The sequence below is a fragment of the Elgaria multicarinata genome, chromosome 2 (genome assembly GCF_023053635.1).
Source record: "Elgaria multicarinata webbii isolate HBS135686 ecotype San Diego chromosome 2, rElgMul1.1.pri, whole genome shotgun sequence".
Taxonomy (NCBI): Eukaryota; Metazoa; Chordata; class Lepidosauria; order Squamata; family Anguidae; genus Elgaria; species Elgaria multicarinata.
In genome coordinates, this window is record NC_086172.1 from 49426777 (window position 1) to 49449591 (window position 22815).

Genomic DNA, 22815 nt, shown 5'->3' on the forward strand with positions numbered 1-22815 from the left:
AACAAATTCTTATATGTCCTTAGCATGGAGCTGGAGTTAACAGCTCAAAGGAAGCTGTTGACCCAGCAAAGTCTGAGAGGAAACTGGGGACTTGTATACATGCTATCAGATACCTCTCTTCCTGGGTCAGCATTTGCAGCCGAGTCTGCTTCCTCATTATTTACAGCTGGGACTTTCTTCTCCTCTGGAGTAGACCCTTTCTCTAAAGTTGACCCTTGTTCATCAGAATATCCTGGGCTAAATAGCTTTCTGGTAGCTAGGTGGGTGCTCCGATAATGACTCAGTTTTCTACCTGGTCCACCACAACCTGTGCTCAGGAGAGGATGGGAGAAGATAGTCAGGAAACAAGGCAGGACTTGGAATGGGTTGAAGGGTTTCTTCAGAATCCCAAGTGAGACACCCCATAGGCTGCCCTGTATCTTTCGTGAGAGTCAGGTTTGTTGTGGAATCCTTATTGTCTACCTCCAGAGAGGTCTCAAATGAGCTCAGGCCAGCCTCGGTCCTGACAGATATAAACATAATAAACAAACTGTACAACCAAGAAGACAAGCACAGCCAATGTTATTCTGGATAAAAGCAAAGAACTAATTTGATCATAGGATATAAAGAAATGGGCTTTAAAAATACAAATCAGCTATCATACATTATTGTATAAAAATTACAGTGTATGTTGGTGCTGAATTACAATGGAAGTTATAAAAGAGCCACCACAAAACATTCTTGGCATCTTTGCAAGGATGTTGTGTTGGAAATTGGTCTTTTTTTAGCCTTGTTTTGTGAATTTTAATTGTGCAGCCATGCTGTAGAATTGCATGAACTGGTTTTTGTTTTTGTTAGGCAGTATATGTGCTCTTTCATACTAATGAGGCCTAAAAATAAATAGCACTATATCATTTTTTTTAATGAAGTAACGCAGCACACACATCAGCTTGCCGAAGGAAAAAAAGAGAAACAAAGAAACAATCTAATAAAGACCTCAATGTTAGTGTACGACTTTTATTAGTACTGGAAAATGTTCACATTAAAATATTGCATGCATTAGCACAATAGCCTTTTTGAGAAGAGACTTCAGTTAATCAGAAAAGTTCCTCTGCCTCGGCCTGATATTTTTATTGTATAAACATGTTCATATTGTGTAACTTCCTCAAATATATGCCAGATCACATCTTCACCACAGTTGAGTCTTAGTTCATTTCCCATTTGTTATATATAAAGTCTGCCTACCAGAGGCATTGTTTTAATCTTGTCTTGCTATGTGTAGCCAAAGAACAATCTAATATTTTAAACAATGTAAAGGAAAAGTTCATGGAGAACTAAGTCTGTATATTTTCCTCTTACTGAACTTGTTTAAGGCAATTCTTATAGTAGTGTAGCAAAAAAGCCACTTTCATCTTTTGTTCTGGGAAGAATCTACGATACAGCTTCAAAACGGTTTATAACAGCAGTGACAACTGTTGGGGTCCAGGACACACTCTGTATACAGTATTCAAACTCTATATACGGTTTTGAAACCATTTTCAAAGTGTCATACCCTGCTTGGTATAGGTCTGGCCTTGTATTTAATTCTTGCTGAAGATTCTGTGGTTTAATAGAAAATTGTATGTTCACAAAATCAGAGACCACTTGCCATAATGTGGCTCATATGTGAATGTTTGTGCTTTTAGGAATTTCTGTATGTTTGTGTGCAAGTAATTTTGACACTGTAAAGCTATGGATTAATTAAATAAATTAACAGTTAAATTTAATTAATATTTTGGTGACATGGAACTATGTTTAGGTTGGGCAAGTTGTGTTACCCTCACCCTGTTATTTTGGCTTGAAAGAGTACACGTCTTCTCATAGAATAGCTCCCTTTTGTGTGAAGCAGTTCTAATGTGGTTCAGACAGATTTATGTGAGAGCTGTTGTTTAATTTCCACATTTAGCACCCACGGCTTGTGTTCTTGGTAGCCAGTGAAAGGGCCTCAAATGTGTGCTTGCTCCTTGGAAATCTAGCAGTCAGCAGAGATTGGGCTGATTCCATTTAACAAGTTGCTGCCTGATGGTTCACTGTGATATCAAGAAGTGAGCTGAGCCTGCAGATGGGGCAGTAAATTAATAAAACTGAATAAAAAGCACAGCCAATCTTTTCCTTCCCTATCCCTGGGGGAAACTCCAACTGATTTCTTAAAGGCATGACCAGTGGTTGGCAGAATTCCCCTACACATATAATTACTGAGTAGTCTGGAGTAAAACTGGCCTCCCTGAAACTATACTGCAGAGAGAGGAGGCCTAGGTGTAATGATTTTGTAGGACTGCCTATGAGCAACAGCAATGCCTTTGAGAAATTAGCAGTGGGAAGAAACGAAGATTTCACCAGAATCGAACAGGTTGGGTTCAAGTATGCTTAAAATGGGATCTTCCGTGTTGATTAGTTGTCTGCTTTACCAAGGATTTACAGAAGTTAGCAAATTAAGATAATGAGGCTATATGGGTAAGAAGAATCATCTGTGGAATTGGTTTTGGGGTACAGCAGTTTGGCATGACATACAGCTTGACATATGTATCTTAAAGTAAATAATTTGCTTCCAAACAAACATTCCTTAAAATGCATTTCAAAATGTGAAAATGGTGTTAAGATAACTTACAAAGCCACATTTATTTATTGGATATATATCTGGCTTCTTCTATGAGGGGCGCTCAAGGTGGCATACCTGAGGATTCCATGTGGCCTTCCATCCAGGCATTGACCAGCTTCAGACCTCCTTAGCTTTAGCAAAGTTACTGTATCATATGTTTTCAAATTAACCTCAGGATAATTATTAATAGGGTGACCATATGGAAAGGAGGAAAGGGCTCCTGTATCTTTAACAGCTGTATAGAAAAGGGATTTCAGTAGGTGCCATTTATATTTCAGTAGGTGCCTGATGAAATTCCCTCTACATCACAACAGTTAAAGCTGCAGGAGCTCTGCCCTCTTTTGTATCTGGTCACTCTCAGATGGTCACCCTATTTAATAATGAGTATTTTATGTGCAATTCTTTGGTATTTTGGACCTCTTGGACTTATAGTAAATGGAATTGTATTGCTTCTGGGGAAGTGCTATGCCTGTGTTCCTATCACTTTTCACAAAATTAAAGGAGTTTTGCGTTCCAGTTCTAGAGAAGACAGCACACAGACTACAAAGAACAAAATGAGAGAGAGATGCATTCATGAAATAGCAAAGCATTACTGCTATGTGAGGTGTAGAGTTGCTGGTGTTTTTTTTCTAATGAGGGATACTTGGGATACATCAACACTCATGTGTTTGAAAGGTACATCAGTAGTGATCAGCCTCTAAAGGTTTTTTTTTTTTTAATGCAAATGATATTGTCACTCATCATTAGTGATGTCACACAGGCACTACACAATAAGTACCTCTAAGATTTCAGGAACCATATAATAGCACTTTCTATTTGAATTAATGTGCTCTCTGGGAAAAAGAATTGCATTTTCCTGGTGACAAAAACACAATGTATTTCTGTTTGAGAAATAAAAACACAAAAGAGAAATGCTGCCTTGAGAAAACTCATCTGATCAACAAATGAATAACAACTGAGCATTTATTGTGTGAAATATATATTATCTGGAAAGGCTATAAAATACTTTCTAAAACGTTGGCCTCCATATGTTGTAAAGATACCCTGTGCAGGAATAATGGATATCATATCATTTTTAATACAAAAAAAAGCCAGCACAGAAGGTTATGTTACTACTCAGAAGTAAGCACCAATGACCCTGTTTTCAGAAAATCCTGAGTTAATTAAACTACAATTTGCTGGATTGTGTGCTGCATGTTAGCTACTCCCGTTTTGTATAATCAGCCCCCAATCATTCCGATCACAGGTTGTTATGTGACATGTGATACTATGGGTTGTTAATGGGCTAAGCAACCCAAAGTTAACCTGTGATTAGGTCTTGAAAAACTAGAAGACGGCTAGTTTTAAAGCTTAATGTGTTTGAATCTTCTGCAAGGAATTAATACTTTGAGTGATTAATGAAAAACACAATGTATATTTTAATCATTTCTACATTTGCCATGGTTCATATGATGAGCTTAAAGCTGGGCTTGCTAGTCTTTTGTTATTGATGATATGCACCAGCTACTCATGGTTTGCTCTTATAGTTTATTTTGTCATCAGAGCCCCCCATAAATATACAGTCACCTCGATGCTTTGCCATGACTGGTGACTTTTATAGGTTATAGCAGCACTGCAAACCTCAGTAAGCCATCCAATAAAAGTTACAACTTTTTCTAGCAAGGGGAGTGTCAAGGTGAGAAACCTTCAGAAGAGTGATATTTAGAGGAATGAGGATAGTTTTTGAAGGGGGCTTTGGTCACCTTTTGAGCCTACTATTTTGTTTCTCGTAATGTTGCATAGTAGGTTGAAGTTGGTGAAGGGGATATAAAATTTCAGAAAGAGATTTCTGGCAAAATGGCAACTGGAAAAAAATTGCTAAAATGTCTCACAACTGCAGGTAGAAGTTAGGGCTTGTGGACAACTGGACACCTTGGTTTTAATAATCCATTTTGCCAGTCCCATGCCAGTTCTTCATATATTTATTTATGAAATTGATTCCTGCTTTTCAGTATAAAATAAGGAAAGGATATGAGCCTTCCTGTACTTCACAAAGCTTATCACAGGGATTTAAGCCTTCCTGTACTTCGCAATCTTCAATCTGAACCTGTTGTGTGTCCCACCACCAAGACAGGGCTTTTTCTGTAGTGGCACCTTGACTGTAGAACTCCCTCCCAAAGAAAGATCAGATGGGCTCCATCCCTATTGAGATTTAAACAGACAGTAAAATCCATATTGTTTTTACCAGCCTTTGACTTTTAGAATTGGTTTGGTCTGGTTTTTTTAATGAACATTCTGGGATTTTTAAAAAAATGTTTTTAAGATGTTGTGGTTTTATTGGTTTTATTGTACGTCTCTTTGAGGACCCTGGTGGGCATGTAAGCAATATATACATAGTTTTAATCAATATTTATATATTGCCCCATGGCTGAAGCTCTCTGGTTGGTTTACAAAATAAATATATGCATGGGAGCTTTAGTGCACATGCAGATCTCCTACTTATGAAAGGACTTCCTCATGCACAATAACAGGAGGGAAGTTCTGTGTGTACAAAGAGTGTCACGGAGCAGCCCCTTCCATGGAAGTGAATGGAGAAGGTATTAACCATGGGAGTGAAAAGTGGAACATGCATATTCTGAGGTGACTGCTAGATAGAGAATCACTTGCTTCCCATGAGCCTACTCACCTATTAAGATCTGCCTCAGGAGCCCTTCAGTGGGCTCCATTGATCATGATAAATCTTAAGATCAGTGATATTGAAATATCTCAATATCACTTTCGCCTGGCTGTTAGGTTTTCTGCTGCGCTTGGTTGGTTTTTTTTAATGTTTTATTTCATTTTAATATTTAAAACTCTGTAACCCGTGCAGGGGCATTATTGCAACCACAAACACATTCACTTAAAAGCCCTGCAAAATAACAGTTCTGATAGCCCAACGAAAACCCTGCAGCGAGGCGGGGTGGGTGGGTAGATGTACCTCCAAGGGACCTGGTTGCTCTGTATTGTTCATTCTTCTGAACACAAGGCTTTCTTCATCCTTAAACTGGAAGTACGGATTGTATTTTGTATTGCAAACTGCCCCAAACAGCTGTGTATGCTCTGTTGCAAAGAGCTTGAAAGCAGGAGAGCTGAGAGCCTCTGTCCTACAAAGGGAGAAATTGTGGTTCCAGAGGGAGAATGCATCCCATTGCCAGGTTTTAAATAAGCGATCTGGGTGTCATGCAGCCTCCAGTTCAGAAGAGCCATTAAAAACTTTTTGGTGAGTGATTATATAAGTATGACAATAATTTGAACTGGTGTGTAGTGGATTTGGGAAGAAACTCATATCCACGAAGTGAACCAGATGTCCCTATTTCAGATCTTACGTCTGCCTTGATCCTTGGTAGTAAACTCCTCTCAGTTTCAGCACTACTTTTGCATGTATAGTTGGTTACATTTAAGAGTTCTTCTCACTGTGCAGTTTCCAACACCGTTATTAGTACCTGTGTCAGAAACATAAAATTGTCTGTTGGACTAAAAAAGAGATGCTCTTGCTTTTGACCTTACTCTCCTTTTCTTATTAGGATGTTAAAACAGATTTGAATTTCTTGTTTCTACCCAGCTGCCTGTAGGAAATATCCATGACAGAAATGCTGCACTAGCATATAATTTCCCTCTCGTGTCTTTTAATTGAACAGACTGCCCTTGCTCGGTTACAGATGGCTTTACTGTCATGCGCCTCCTGCAGCCTTCATTGCAGCTGTGTGCGCAGACATGCTGCTATACAAATGCTCTTCTTTTGGAGCACGCAGTCTATGTTTTCAAAGGCACTGAGCACATAAGTGGGTTCCGTTGCCCTTTCTTTCTTAAGAGTTAAGTGGAAGGGTGGAGTGGAGTCTTTTAGCAAAGTCTAAGGGGGCCTAACCAGAGATAATGGGACAAAAGCCGAAGCAAATTTAGGCCTTATATCAAGAGAACTTTTGCACACTAAGATTTATAAGGGCATCGAAGTAGTTTCCCAAGAAAGCTGGCAAAATCCCAGTTTGGGACAATTGGGCATTAGCACAGGAACGGCTGCCAACTGTATTGGCTCAGGAATGTTTGCCAAGTATTTTGGCAGAGGAATTAATTGAGTGCTCGAGAGCTCACCTACCTTTCATTTCTCCATAAACCCAAGCTAGGTGTTTTTGTTTTTTTAAAAAACAAAACAAAATCAGTTTCATATCATTGTCTACCTAAAGACCACATGTTACTTACTTTTATTGATTATATATATCTATATCTAAATCCCTTGGGTTTGAAGCGGCTTAATAGTTTTCCTCAGAATGCAAAAGCAGACCTGACACAATATAATGCAGTCAGCTGATCTCCAGTTACCTTTGCTTCACTTTTCAGCACCTGAAATGCCAACACGGATAAAACTGAAATTAACAGCCATTGAGCACCATGCTTCCCAAAAAGGAAAAAAATTGTGCAAAGGGAACTTTAAAGCTGAAAGAAAAATGTATTATATTTTTAATTGACTCCATCACAAGCGTTCTTTGGGTGGATTTCAAACAGTTAACAGAATGAAATAAAAATGCAATACAAATAGTTAAAATAATAAAAAATAGCACAAAACAAACGGTACAGGAATAGATAAATATGAAGATGTATCTATAACTTCATTTCCCCCCTAGCTTAGATAAGGTATCATCAGTGTATGCCTCCAGTAGCAGCCTTACTTGTAACAGATTTATGGGTTGGTTCTATACGTACAGTAGTCCCATTGAAATCAATGGGGCATTAGTTAGTCAAGTCCCATTGATTTTAATGGGTTTACTCCAGCTTATTCCAACCTGGTACTCTTCAGATGTGTTAACTACAACTCCCATTATAACCAGTCAGCATGGCTAATGGTCTTGCTGGGAGTTGTAATTCAACACATCTGGGGAAGGCTGGTCTATCTCTGTACATTTTCTCGGAAGTATATTCTTTCTCAGCCTGAAGTGTCAGCAGCCACAATATGGAGGGTACTTGTGAGCAAACTATCTCTTTGTATAATCCCTCCACTCTTCATGTTAGGGTGGCCATGTGCTCTGCTTTACAGAGGATAGGCCTCTCTTTGAAGGTATTCTCTATTTGAAGGCTGTTCGGTTGAAGTCTGATTTAAAGATAAAGAAGGATTGGTAGGGAGAGTTTGTTTCCTACTCATGAGTAGGCAGACAAGTCATAGAATCATAGAACAGCAGAGTTGGTCTATGCCCACTATAACTAAGTCTGGATCCAACCCATTATTATTTGCACCGCATCCCTTAGATGTGATGAAGACAATTATTGCCAAAAAAAAGTTCTAAAACGGAGAGACCACAACAGACCGATCAGAGTGCCGTCAAGATAATGGGTAATAAGTTTACTCCACAGTGCTTAAAGAACAAAGTAACCTGTTGCTGAACCAAAATGGTCTTTGTAAGAATGAATAATACAGACACAGAGAGTTCTGAAAGCCGCAATGAACTAAACTATACGAGAAGTTCTAATTTCTCATACATAATGCAGAGCATAATGCAAATATATCATGTCGCTTTAATCTTTATCATTTGAAATCTTAACCAGAGTCTATCCAGCATGATCTTTTCTCTTAAAGAGAGTTATTTTAAGAATATAATGAGAGCATGACGATTTTTACTAATTATGGTGAGAGGCTGGAATATATTTAACTTCTGCCTTAGAAGACATTTGTTAACAGTCATTCGTCAATCATTTTTAACTTGTGACCTTGCAGTGTGCAGCATGCTTTGGAAACAATGGTAAAGTGCAAGGAAATGATCAATTTCTAAACATAGCTGAGCAGTTTCTTAAAAATGTGAAATATGGACATGTTGTCTTTGAAGTGCAAGATTATTTGTAAAATGCCCTTGGCTGTGATTAACAATGTATAGCAAGCAGCTCTCAAGAGCAGAAAACCAAAGGTGTGAACAAAAAACTGCCATGGTCTATCAAAAGGAAAGAACAAATCCCAGTAATATAAAACAGGTTAATTGAGATTGCTGGCCTCTTGTAGACAAAGAATAAATAACTGGCTTTCAATGGGTGCTGCGTTCTCAAAAATTGATGGAGCACAGAGTTTCTTAAAATGGATCCATCCAACAGTCTCGAACATGCACAAACATGCTCACACACACTCACACATGTAATATGGAGAGGAGTACAAAGCAGACATGTATAGAATCTACAAACTGGACACAAGCAGACCACACCACAAACCACATTTGCTCAGAACAGAGTGGTTGGTCTGAGAAGGACAGACTACACAGTGCAGTAAATATGCAGTTCACAAACCTCACACAGACTCATATATAATATCACATTGCATAGGAATCAATGGGTGCATATAAATGGAATGAATGATAGGATGTATGAGAAGATCATGGGGTCACACATTACATAGCCCCACTGCCAATGGACATGCTGGTCACGCTCTCTGTGGGCAGGATGTTTAGTGGCTGTATGGAAGATGTGCATAAAGCTCCTCTACAGAAGGACGGATTCTGGGCCCATCAGCATCCCCTCTTGTGTGGAGGAGTTGTACAAGCATAGGAACTTTTCATACAGCTGCCAGGAGGTGCGGCTAGCACACACAGCAGGGGCAGGGTAGGGTGATCCTGCAGCTCCTTCCAACCTCCTCTTTGTGATTGTTCCATCCTCACTGACAATCCATTGACAAACTACCATTAAGGTTGGGCAATACAGCATCTTATTAAGCTCCCTATCCATGCTAGAGCCAATCCTGCCTTCAGGTCTCAAGCCAAACATCACTGTTGTTCTCTGTGCATTAAATCCCATAATAGCAGTAAAGTCCTTGCTGTGAATCCATTGTAGTGGGCCATAGACACATGCAAAGGAAAGAAACTGGCAAAAGAAGTATTTTACATGCAGGTACTGATTTTTCTCCTTCAAACTTTCCTCCTGAAAGTGTGGTTACCCATGCTCTTCTAAATAGAGCATGGGTAACCACATGTCAGTTTTCACTGGTGAAATATAGGGCATGGGTGGGCAATCTCTGGCCTACAGGGCCTGTGGAAGTTGCTCCCCGAGCCTGTGAATGCTTGGGCTCCTTCCATGGGCCCCACCCCACTCCACCCTCTCCCGAAGCCCTGCCCACTAACCAAGCCATGGAGGCTACCAGGTTCTTTGGGAGCACTAGCTGAGCTCAGATATGAACCTAGATCTTTGTGGTATAAAGCAACATCTTAGTCATGGCAGTTAAAACAATGATCTTGGGTTAAAACCAATTTACTTTAAACAGGTTGTGGTTTAGTTGTTGCTACTATGACTGCAAGGCAACCAAGGAGCTAATCCACAACCTTCTTACCCACACTTGATTGAACAATTGAGTTACCTTGAGGAAGTAATCTAGCTATCCTACATGAAATAGCATGATCACGTAAGTATACTGGGCAAGCATAGCAAGTTAAACAGTGTGTTTAGAAAGAATTTTCAATATTTTCTCTTTATGTCGCCTGTCTTAATATGTGGCCTTTGTAAACTTATAGACTGTCGTCCTTGCCTCTGAATTGTGCAGTGGAAAATGAAAAATATTTTATCATGATCTACTCTGTTGATGCTATACAGATGGTGTATTCCCCCCCCCCCCCAAAAAAAATTGGTGATAGCAGGCATAAACAGTTGAGAATTTTTAAAGTAAGAATCTTTTCAGCAACGCTTGCAGAATGACATTGCCTGGTAATTTCACCATTCCATTCCGGTGTCACCTTTATTCTTGTAAGGGTGACAGATGAAGCATCTTTCAATTTCTATGGGAAGATTTCAGTCAGAGCAGATGGTCTTGTAAAGTCCTTTCTCTATTTCCTGGTAGGCTTTATTAAAATATTCTTCTGTTACACCATTCATCCTTTACTGTGTTATATTTCATTACAAGGTTGGTTTTGTTCACTTCATTTATGGATGGTGATGGGTTTGCATAATATAGGCTTTTGGCTTCAGAGGTGACCTTTGAGATGTCACTTTCAGGGTGGTGGATGGAATAAAATATTCTCACAATTTGAGCTGTAAATGCATTGTAAACCTACATTATATTTCTGTTAAACTTGAAGACTCCAAGAGCCAACCAGATTATATGGTGTAGAAGCTCCTCCTGAACACTAGAACATGCTGTGTCAATGCTGTGTTCTCCTTCTCCTACTTCCTTTGTCTGAATGCAGAAACAAAATATAGGAGAAATGGAGCTAGCAGGTGGACAATATTGTAAGGCATTTTCTGCATGAAGATGAGAGTGATCCAACTAGGCAAGAGTCTGAATGGATATTGGAAAGAGAATAAAAAAGCCTCTGTATTAAGGTTGCCAACATTTTACTGGCCTTCAACAGCAGCCTGATCTGCAGGCATTAACAGGTGATAATGCTTATTTCCATGCCATAAAAAGCATGAACTGCTGATGTCTGCAGATAAGCTGCTCTTAAAGGCCCACAGTTGGCAACTCTTATCCTTTATTTTTGTTCCATCTTCATTTTCAGCCTATCTAGATTTTTCTTCACAGATTCTAACCCTAGGAGCAAGAGGGACTGCTGGAAGAGCAGGGGGAGGGGTTGAATTACTTCCTCTGTTTCATACTAGTTCTTTTCCTCTGAGCCATGTTTGAATGTGTCAGAATGTGTCAGTGGTGCACCTGTGCTTATTTGTTGATGTTAAGTGTTCTGTGTATTACTTCATTTGTGGAGTACATAGTTAATATTTTTTTTCTATGAAGGGCAAGATGACCTCCCCCCTAGTCCCTCTCCCTAAGTTGATTCGCCTTCTCCTCCCTGCTGTTACCACTGCCTGTTTGCTGGACTTCTGCCATGGGCTTCTGGTGGGGATTGCAATACATGGATTGGCACTTAGCAGCATGACTGGCACAGCAGTGATGTGCCTGGTCTGTGGAATTGTAGGGCAGTGAAAGGAATAGTTATGCTTACAGTCCCATGTGGTGCCATACTGCCTCCTGTGCCATAATGGGTTTTTTTTCTTTTCTTTAAATGATTTCTGTGATCAGGTGTCCTAGTTGTTGCATATTCCTTGTCTGCAGCTCATTTTTGATTGTTTATGAAAACCCCTGACTATTATATTTGATGTGTTTGCTTACAGTATATTGTTTAGGATCTGCCGAATAATTCAGCTGAACATTACCTTTCTTTTGTGTTTCAGCTTGCAAAACAGTGATGCCACAGAACTGACCACTTTGATCACAGTAAGTACTTCCTCGGTAACTTGACATTATAATAGGTTTTGGAGAAGTGTGAATCATATCTGAGAGCTGAAAAATATTGGGCACAACCCGAGGGAAATTAAGTGCATGGAAATCAGTGCAAATTAAATGCAGGGTTAAGTGTTTGTGTCCAGTTTGTTACAATGAGATTTAGGCATAGCCATCTATATATATAAATCACCTACTGTATATATTGTGTGTTGCACTGATTGTCTCACTCATAAGACTTCATCCAGTTACATCTGACCCAGCCTTCCACATGTGGCTTCTGTTTGTGGAATGTGAGGTGTGGCGGACCATTCTTGTCTTTCTCCTTGGGCAGTAACATGGCTTGGGCTAGCCCTGGTTAAACTTCAGCAGGAATATCCGTATTGTAGTACCTATCTCATTGTTTACCTTTACTATTGTCACACACATGAAAATAGTGGCCTCATTCCTAAGTGAAATTCTACTCTGGGTGCAGTTTGATCTTATCATTATTATGGCTCATTTGCTCCGTCTGCAGCACACAAAATTCAGTTTCTAGCCATTGGTACAAAATAGCAAGGTACCTTTTCATTCCCATTCGGAAGTCACATTTAACTGAATGATTACTGTTGGTGAGAATAATTTTGGGAGCTGATTTTTTCTGTCACACTTAAAAACACAATGATGGGACTGGCTTTACAATTCTAATTGTGTTATGTCGAAGGAAGGAAGTTTTGCTGAAATGAATGGGACAGTTCCAAAAGAATTGTTCTGACCCAGAGATATGCATGATAGACGTCTCCACATGAAACTACATTATTTTCTGTTACATTTGCATTAGGTAGCCTTCTGCTGAACTACAAGTCATGTTTAAAACATAGTATATGGTTTATAGGTTTCCTCTAGTGCTCATGGTAGGATCCTGTTGAATCACTGGGCGTTTAGGATTGTGTTATAAAGTTGTAAACCTAAGGACCAAACTAGAGATTACAAAAATTACAAACCAGCTACCGAAATCGGCTGTCTCCTCTCTCTTGGTGCTATATTCTTACTTCATGTCCTGGTATCATGGGACATAATGTGAAATTGAATTTTCTGCATTACTTCATTACATTGAACCTCATATTGTTGACTATTCACCCAATTTATGGAGATCCTTAAAGAACTCTTTGTAGCCTACTTGGATTGTGTCCTGAATAATTTCGTTTTATCTACAACCTTGAGTATTTCATTGCTCACCTCAGTCTCCAGATAATTTATGAATAGCACTGATAGCATTGATCATAGCACTGATTCCAGCATAGAGCCTTGGGGTGGAGTGGGGACTCCACAATAAATTGTGTGTTTATTCCCTCACTGTGTTTCCTGGTGTAGCTTTTTTAAAAATTTACTTGAAGTTTTGAGGGGAGTTGGTTTTAATCTATGCTGAGGCATGGATGAAGGAGAAGAAGTGGCTTGGCAACACCAGATACAAGTTGTGTTAGCAGCAACAGCTAAAGTATTGTCCCTCCTCCCCTGAAATCCAGATGTCGTGGCTAAATTGGTACCAGAATTCAGTGCCTATATTCAGACATAATGCTATACCATGATGAATATGGCCCTCGTGTCAAAAAAACTTTCCAAGACGTGAGCTAGGCAGTCAGTGCTCATGAGGATTTGCCACTATTTTTTCCCTTTCCTTTTCAAAAGTTGAATTTTTCCAAGTAACAAACCCAAATACACCACTTGTGTGTCAATTTCTTTACAGTCTTTTTGATCACTCAGGATCTCTATTTGATGCAAACAGGATTATCTGATCAAGTCTTCTGAACAGATCATGCCAAAGAGTCCTGTGTGTCTTAGGAGGTTGTCATTTATTCCTCTCGATTTTAGCAAATTCAATAAAAGGATACCATATTCCATCAAAAGTGTCAATTTGTGTATGGACTCTTTGTACCTGAAGATGTTTAGTGAGTTTCTCCATTAGTTCATGGTCTCAAATTTTCTGTTTCCATATGATAAGAGAAAGTTCTTTTGCTGATTTACAGTTAGCAGCGATGACCAACCTGGTTGCTGTCCAGAAAAAGTCAGGAGCTTTTGATGTCTTATTTATGCAGTAGTCCCAGTTTTGCAGATAGTGTTATAACTTGTTGTGTGACCTCACTGCAAAAGCAAAGACCTAGACCCAAAACTTTTGCAATCCCACCACATATTCAAGTAGGTGCCTCTGGTGGCTCCTAGACTTCCAACAACTAGGATTCACATTACAATTTTAAAAGCTCTGCTTTACTGGAGTAACATACCAGCTGTGTCTCATCCAGCTGTGTCTCATCTTCAAGGCATCTTCTTTCACTCTGGCCTGGTTCCGACAACACGCTAAACCATACTGCTTAACCACAAAATGGTTAAGGGAATGCATTGCGTTCCCTTACCATTTTGTGGTTAAGCAGCATGGTTTAGCGTGTTGTCTGAACCAGGCCTCCATGTGACACAGACTTCATGGGGGCCTTAGTACATAGTGCTACCCACTGTTCTGAGCTGATGGTGCTATTCAGATCTTTTTCCCCAATACATTTTTTTGCTCTCTCTGCCTTGCATTTTTGGCTCCCTCTGCCTTACCAACCACTGTAGTTAACATCTTAGATATTTTTGCAGCTAAGCCCTTTGTTTCATTTGCATTTGCTAAATCTAAGAGAACTCAGTGTTGTTACCTGGATCTCCTGCCTTACCTCTAGTCATGAAGCCTGTCTTTAAGTCCATGTTTGCTTTTTTTTAATTGAACAGCTAGAATTGCCAACTGATCAGGGAAAAACCTGCTCAACTTGGCCATTGCAATGTCATTTAGCTTGATGCACAGAAATCCTTTTGTGAAGCTTTTCACAGCACAGAGATAGCATTACCTGCAGCTCAAACTTGACTTTAAAAAAAGGAGCAGGGATGTTCTGAGAAAGTTGGCAACCCTGTGACCAGCAGACTCCCATGTCATATCACAAACCACTTTGTAAAGTCTCTCTCAGTTTCAAGAATGGCTTGCAATAAGATAGTGGAACTGCTCTGGTTGAGAAACACAAGTTCAAAGCTTGAGTACTCCGCTTCCCCCTTATCATCCTATCCAATCACCAAAGTATTGTGAAGAGGTAGCTCTCCTGGTACTACCAAGTGGGTTGGAGAACCAACTTTGAAAAAACCAGAAATAGGGCCTTTAGTGTGTTGGCTCCTGCCCACTGCAATGTCCTTCCACCGGAGATCAGGCATGCATCAATATTATTTTGTTTTCAGTGTTTGCTAAAAAAAACCACCCTTTTCAGATGGGCAAAATTTCTTGACTACTAAATTCCAGCCACCATTTTATTGATATTTCTGCTTTCATTGTAAATTATTTATATTTTAATTTGTTGTACACTGCCCCAGTATCTTTTGATGTGGAATGCTTTATAAATCCTAAAATAAATAAATGAGCTTCCGTTCCTTTGGTCAGAGCCAATCATGCACTTGGAAAATAGAAAGTTTTGGACATAGGAAGTGTGTCTGTTTATGCGTCTGCGCTGGTTGGGTGTATAGGCAACATCTAGCTGGGCACATAGGTGACACCTTTAGGGACATCTCTATTATTTCATTACTTTTGATTGTCAGAAAGAGTCAATTACCTCTAGAAAACATTTGAAACAATTTTATAACCTTTCTGATTGAAAACGAGTTTGTTTTCTGTCTTTGGTAGTCAAGAATAAAGATAGGTATTTTTTTTTCTGTGTGTGGCTGTGTTTTAACTGCATAACAAGCAACATTGTGCAGGGCAACACTTAAGCTTCCCTTATTCAGTGCAAGCTGAATATTTTACGATACTCTGCAATCTTGTATTTCAGTAGCGACCTTCATGCCTGCATCCCAGGGGTGCTTTACAATCAGTAAAGTTAAAATTAGATCTGGTAGCACAGAAAAAAAATTGCTAAAACAATCATTTTAGAAATGCTGACTAAAAGAAATAATTTTTAAGGTTAGATTTAAAAGGCCCGCAAGTTGGGAATGCTTTCTGCTTGCAACTGACAGCATGTTCCACAGATGAACATGAAGTTATTTAAAGCCTCTCCGTACAACCTTAAAAATATTTAGAAATGGGAAAGGGAGTAGCATCTGCTGATTTCGGAGAACAGCCAGGTTCGTATGGAGAGAGCAAATCTATTAAATAGGAGGGAACAAGTGATTTAAAGGTCAAAAGAACAATTTTGTAGTGAATACATTGCTTAGCAGGGTGCTCGTGATGTGATAGCAAAACAGGAGGAAGATGCTAAGCTAACCTGCTACATGTAAGTACTTTGCAAGCATCTACAGGAAACGCAGAGCCAGGCAAGTTGGCAAATGGGATTGGAATGATGAATCCATGCCATATGAGGAGCAGAACACCTGATTTTAGAAAAGAAGGATTACAGTTTTGCTTCAGATGACAGACACTGGGAAACGATCAGTACCTGAAAGTGGGTTGAATGGAAGGGCTCCTTCCATTGGCGGAAGAGACTCTGATCCAACAGAGGTTTCCATTGGAGGAAGGGAGAGGGGAAGATGATTTTTGCTGATTCCCCTTGCAGCCCGCAGAGCAACCTCCCACACTATTCCAGAGGGTCTCCCAATGCTCTAGAAGAGATTTTGACAGAGTAAAGAGGCCCATAGGAGGAAAGAGAGATTGGAAAAATCATCTTCCCCCACCCCACCCTCTAATTCTTGATTTCCACTCCTGGTCAATCTGGCTCTACCACAATATCTGCTACTTGTTGAGTTTAATAGTTCTGACTAAGTATTCTTGGGCAAACTATCAAGTGTAAAGTGTTCTTCCCAAAATAAACGTGGTCTGGCCCATCACAATTTGGAAAGAGTCAGGGAACTGCAGGTGTGCACAAGGTTGAATATAACCCACCAACTATATATATGGTGACTACCAGGGCCTTGATGAACATCAGTGATGTTTGCTTCTTGTCTGGGACTGCAAAAGAGGAGACTGGCCAAGGAATGATACATAACTGGTAGGCTATGTTTCACTTAGTGCAGGGATTGCAACATGAGACTCCCACAGGCTTCCAGTACAGCCCCTGCCACCCACTAAAATTTGGACAAATCTCAAAAAGGCTTATTTCCCCCCCCCCCCCCCAACAAAATGGCATTTGGAGCTGCTACAGAATGTCCAAAGCGTTAAAATTAGCTTGTTTGCAAGTTTGATTTGATCCTTTTGCAACACTGAGGCACTTAGAGATTCCATTTTGTTTTTATTTATTTTTCATCTCCCCCTCCATTTTCTAGCACCTTTGGGAGGGAGTGCAGACCACAAGGAGGGGTCCGGGGGGGGGGGAATGGTTTCCAGATCTCCCAGAGTTGCCCACCCCTGGCTTAGTAGATCACACGTTGGGTAGACCTGCACTGCAGTATCCAAGATTAGTATTAGGAAAAGGGCACCACGGTTAGTTTATAGCTAAATAGGAGCTTCCTTCACCCACCATTTGTTTTTGGTTTTGTTTGTTTTGTTTTTGCTTGACATGAGTTATTTAGCTATGAACAGGACTAATATGACATGAGAGAACCATACAATTACATTTCTCCCTGGGTTGACCCAATGTTCTGGCCCTCTTGCAGTGCAGATAGGCAGGGGCCAATAGCGGATTCAGAGCAGCTTTTGTGTGGTTCAGGAATCACGGATCTAAATTAGATGTACACTTGACTGCACAAGAGGACCAAGCAGACATGGCCTTGTGTATTTTCCAAGTGACAGACAGACACAGCCTAAATCTATGAGCGCTTAGGGAGCCACTTATGTGGACTAACCTTTACTCCTAATGAGTCCTACTATTTATTCGTATATTTCGGGTCACCCAGAACTCATTGTCAACCTCCCCTTACTTCAAGATGAACGTGTTATCCCAATTCAGACAACTCCCCAATCCACTTAGGATGCAGGAGGGGGAGCGCAGGGACAAACAAGTTGGATTTGCCCCTGTTGTTATGTCCTTATCACCTTGTCAGGGAGGCTAAAACAGATATTACTTTATATCTGTGTCTTAACAGCAATTTCTCTCTCTCCCCCTCCCTCTATTTTACTCTAGAGTATGCACAGGGCCCCCAATTTGGATTGGTGCCCAGCATGAGGGTGGGGGTGGGGCTCTTAAAATCTCCCTTGGTCCCTCTGCTCCTGCTCTAGAGGAAAAATGAACAACAGGCTTAGCTTTTGTTATGTGATATCTGTTTTGGCCTTGAGAAGGGTAGGTTCCACACATTGCAAAATGTCAGCCTCAGCGCGTAGAGGGCTGTGGAGACGGGTCACAAGGGGGGTGGGGCCATCAGGCTCACTTCTGCTCTTAATCGCATGGGTGGTGTAAGAATTACTGAATAGGGCTCTTGTGTTTAACTAATACCTTGACTGCTAGACCCTGAAAAAGATCCCTCTTGTTATTTAGCTATTTCAATCTGACCCTTTTGCTCATCCACACATTAGGAGTTTAAAGGATGCAGAAGGGCTGATCTACCCTCTGCACTTCTACGCTTTCATTTTGCACTCCCTGATCTGCCCCATGCTCTGCATGGGTCAGAAATATACCTCCTAGCAAGGGTGTGGGGCTCAGAACATCTGATAATAACCCATCCTACTCAGTGTAACCTCTGACCATAAGAAATTGTTTGGCAGAATCATATTATGCATTATGTATATTCCTAACTTGCTACTAGGAAGACTCCTTTTTTTATATAAAGATACCATTTTTTTTTAAAGTACAAATTACTCTTTCTCAATTAACTACTCCTTTGATACTTTTGACACTCGGGGTGTGGCTGCTAAAAAGATCTTTCAGGGCAAACTTGACTGATGTGAGACCTTTTTGATTTTTTCTCATTAGTCAGTAGGGAGTCTACTCATGTAAACACCCCATATTATGGCTTTTCTTCCCTCGCTTTAAGGATGACGATTCATGTTATTCTGGTTATTGTGTGTTCCCAAACCCAGCATGAAACCTCAAATTTTGTTTTAATATCCCGAAATATTATGGAAACACCGTTATTTTTTTTCTACAGACAGTTCAAAAAAAATCCACCACTTTGTATGTGTGCGGCACCTGCAGATTTAATTAAACCTTTTGCTTCTATATAATAACAATAATTATAACTGAGAAACCTAAAAGAATAAGATCTCTACACAACGTTTTAAGTGTTTGCAATAAGTAAAACTGTTTAAAATGGAAGGCAAGAAGTAATTACACATCTCAAGATTATTTTTTTAAAAAAAGAAAGTAGTTTTGCAAAACATACATGTAGATTATAAAGAGACAAATATTAAGGTTGAAGTACTGCAAATGAATATAGAGTTGCTTGGTGTTTGTAATTCAGAGACTCATTTGCTGACAAATCAGCAGTAAAGATTAAGTAAAATCTGCATTGTGTGACTACAGAATACAGATGAGCTTGGAGGAGAAAATTGGCAATGGAGAATGAAACTGTTTTGCCTAGTATGTTCATGAAAATATTAAATTCTCTTATCTTCTTCCTTACACCAAAACTTTGAAGTGTAAAAATTAAGAACTCTTCTCTTACATGTTTACTTCAGCAGGGATGCAAAAGACTGCAGAACAAAAAAGGTTGCATCTATTTGATTATGCGATTATATTCCTCATCAACCATCTTTGTGAGAGTAAAAGAAAGAAGACAAAAAGCAAATGTTTTTAAGAAACATTGGATTCTGTTAATTAGCTACTAATGCCGCCAATTTGCCCCCACTTAAAAACCCGTGTTTTTGCTGTTATTGCTGTTATGAGGTGCCATCGCAAAATCCCGACACAGGAGGCAGTGCGGACTTTCCTGCTGCCATTTGGTTCACTGTGCCCACCCTTGACCCGGCTTCCTGTGACTTATGGGAGGCCGTCTTACACCCAGGAATGCCCCCAGTGCAGTGTGGAGTAAGGACAAATGGTGGAAGAGCCATACTGACTTTACTCTGACAGGAAAAGTCAGGACAAGTCCCCGACTTTTCTACTGCACACCTTTGCGGGAAAACCCCTCAGTGGCTGCTGCATCATATAACTGACACAGCGCCACTGTGCAGCTACTACAGGGCTTTTAACTCATATAGACAGACCCCGGGTGTTGGTTTGACGATCAAATAGCCCACTGTGATTTATTTAAGCCACAGTGGGTAGCAGTGCGTGCTGGTGGCCATTTTGAATATTCAAGCTGCAGCTTATCATGTTGTATAAACTCGGGGACCTTGTGTTAAACAGACCATGTGTTAATGTGACAGTTATTTAATCCTCGCATAACCCACGGTCACTGGGTTTGGATGATGTGATAAGCTGTGGTTTGAATATTAAAAAATTGTGTGGTGCACGTTGGCGCACACTGTAGCTCACCATGGCTGAAACAAGCCATGGTGGGCAGCAGTGATTGTGCAAACCGGATCGTTGGGATATCAGAAATCAAACTTTCCAAAACAGTGTTCATGTATTTGTGTTATTAAAACCTTGATACTACATTATGCAAGTGGGAACTCCAACAAAATGTTTCAGTGTGGAGTGCTTCTGTTCATTCAGCCATGCCCTCCTCCATGATACTCCATTACATTCCCTTTCCCACATGTTTTTCCGCTTACCCACCCCAACAGCCAGAAAGTGTGTTGACACGAGTAGGCATTCTGAGTCTTCGTTTGGCAATTTTTGAATTCTTACACCTTTAGGGTCTTTTTTTTCAACAACAACAATAACAAAAGCACTTCTGCAAACCTTGAGATGTCTCTGCGTATTATGATTCTGCCCTCGTGTGTAGTGGCGGTGCCATTTTGGCTTCATAAGCAACAGCAATCACAGCTGAATATCAGCAGTAGGGAAATATCTCTATAACTGTATGTAGATAACATAAAATACAAAGACTTAAAAGCAAATAAGATATTAAATTTAATATTTGATCATTCATACTTGGAAGTATATTCCACGAAAATCAATATTTATTTTTATTTATTTATTTATTTATTACATTTCTATACCGCCCAATAGCCGGAGCTCTCTGGGCGGTTCACAAAAATTAAAAACATTCAAAGTATAAAACAACAGTATAAAACCATAATATAAAATACAATATAAAAGCTCAACCAGATAAAAACAGCAGCAATGCAAAATTGCAAATTTAAAACACCAAGTTAAAATTTATTATTTATTATAATAATAGTATAAAGTATCTTTGTTCTAGTGTAAATGTTTATTAAAGTGACAGAAGGCATATGTTCTTTTTATAGTGAGATACACTGTATTCTGATGAGTGGGCAAAATATTCTAAAGTAACTCTATGGTAAGGGGATAAAATTCTAATTGCACAAGAGCGATTGTTCCGAAATTTGCTGGTACCACTATTAATAACTAGATTATAGGCAAGATGAACAAAGTCATTATGGCATAAGCTTTCATGGACTACAGGCCACTTCATTTGGGTGTAAGTCCCTTTGAACTCAGTACTTACATCAGAGTAGAGATGCTTAGAATTTCATAGTGTCCATTTTCTTTAAAGAGTTAAAGAACAAATTTTGATTATCAGCTGATGATTAACACCTGTTAGGAGGAATAAGTAGTTTATTAAGCTTTACTGTACAGATGGCAGTTAGAAGAATTCAGATGTAAACTGAATTTCCTGTAGTATCATTTTATTACGAAGACCAGCTGGTTTTATCAGTTAAATAGCAGTAATATATTTGAATAAAACCTTGAGAATTCCCATTGGTTGCTATTGGTTAGGAAGTGCTGAAACTTTGCAAAGCAATTGTTGTTTACAACTACGTTTGTGTAGCTTGTTTAAGGGATAAATATGTTAAATAGGTCTATAAGTATAGGGAAGACAGTTTTAAAAGTTAATTTGCACCGGCATCAAATGGAATGCTCTTTCTGCTTATTTTTGTATCGAACAACTAGTGTTTCAGTTCTTAAAGATTTTTTTTTTCTGTTTGCAAATACAGTTGCACAAACAGCACTCTACAAGTCTACTTATATCCAAAGTAGACTTGAGTAGACACAGGCCGCTGCTTCCACATTTCCCTGACCTCAACAAACATTGGTTTGAGAACTTGCATTTACTATATAAGGTAATACTCCTTAACAGTGCAAACCTAGATATGTACACAGAAAAAGTCCCATTGAACTGAGAGGGTCTTACTTCCAGTTAAGTATATCTAGCGTTGAAGCTTCAGTCTTGTCAAGAACACAAGATGAGAATTGTGCTAAGTACTTCTATTGATGATGATGATGATGATGATGATGATGAAGATTATAACAATGAAACAATAATCATAATAATCATAATTGTGTGTTTTGTAGATGTAGATTTGTATAATCTATTTATCAGTGGGGCTTGTAGCACTGCAGTTCTCAGTTTTTGAAAACAGTGAGTTGGTACATCTTTGGATTGTTGTGAACATAATAAAAAATATTAAACAAGATGATGATGGATATGCCTAAAATTGCTAGGTCAAGTACAAAATTAATAACAATGTTTTTACAGGCTTACAGTCTAAAAGAAACAAAATAACAAATGGTTTGTCCCTATTTGTCTTTATTTTTTTATTTGTATGATCTCTAGATTTCTCACAACCTGATTCTGCTATTATACTATGTGCCAGTAAATACTGACTCTAAGTGGTATTCAATTAACTCCTGCCACAGGCGTCTATCAGGGAGGGTGATTTCTTGTCCGTTTGCAGCCTCCTGCACACCTGATCTTTGTAATCTTTGTAGTTCCTTCACATAGGGCATTTCTACATGAGACTTTATCCTGTACCTGCTTCCAAATTCTTTGCAGGATTAACTTGTTTTTTTACATTTGCTTTTTTCTAGGTTCCCCCCTCTGCTTTTCTATGGCCATGTTCAGACAGCACACTAAACCTTGATCACCATCACCAGTTACAGCATAACGCCAAAGCATAAGCACCAGTCCAAATATGGGAACGTAGTCCTATAAATTCTAATAACAGTTGTTGTATGAATGTGTCTGGTAGAGGTATTGCTCTAACAGTGCTAGTATATACTGTTGTATACACCTTGGA

The 22815-nt window shown here is 39.4% G+C and overlaps 1 protein-coding gene across 11 annotated transcripts in view; it reads left to right on the top strand.

Moving 5' to 3' along the window:
• The window catches only part of BAZ2B (bromodomain adjacent to zinc finger domain 2B), a 204921-nt gene that overhangs the window by 51317 nt on the left and 130789 nt on the right, over positions 1-22815 (top strand). For all 11 annotated transcript variants that reach the window (XM_063116506.1, XM_063116513.1, XM_063116508.1 and 8 more), the window contains exon 2: positions 11762-11804. The gene's annotated coding sequence lies outside the window, so the exon portion shown is untranslated. The remainder of the gene's footprint in view (positions 1-11761; positions 11805-22815) is intronic.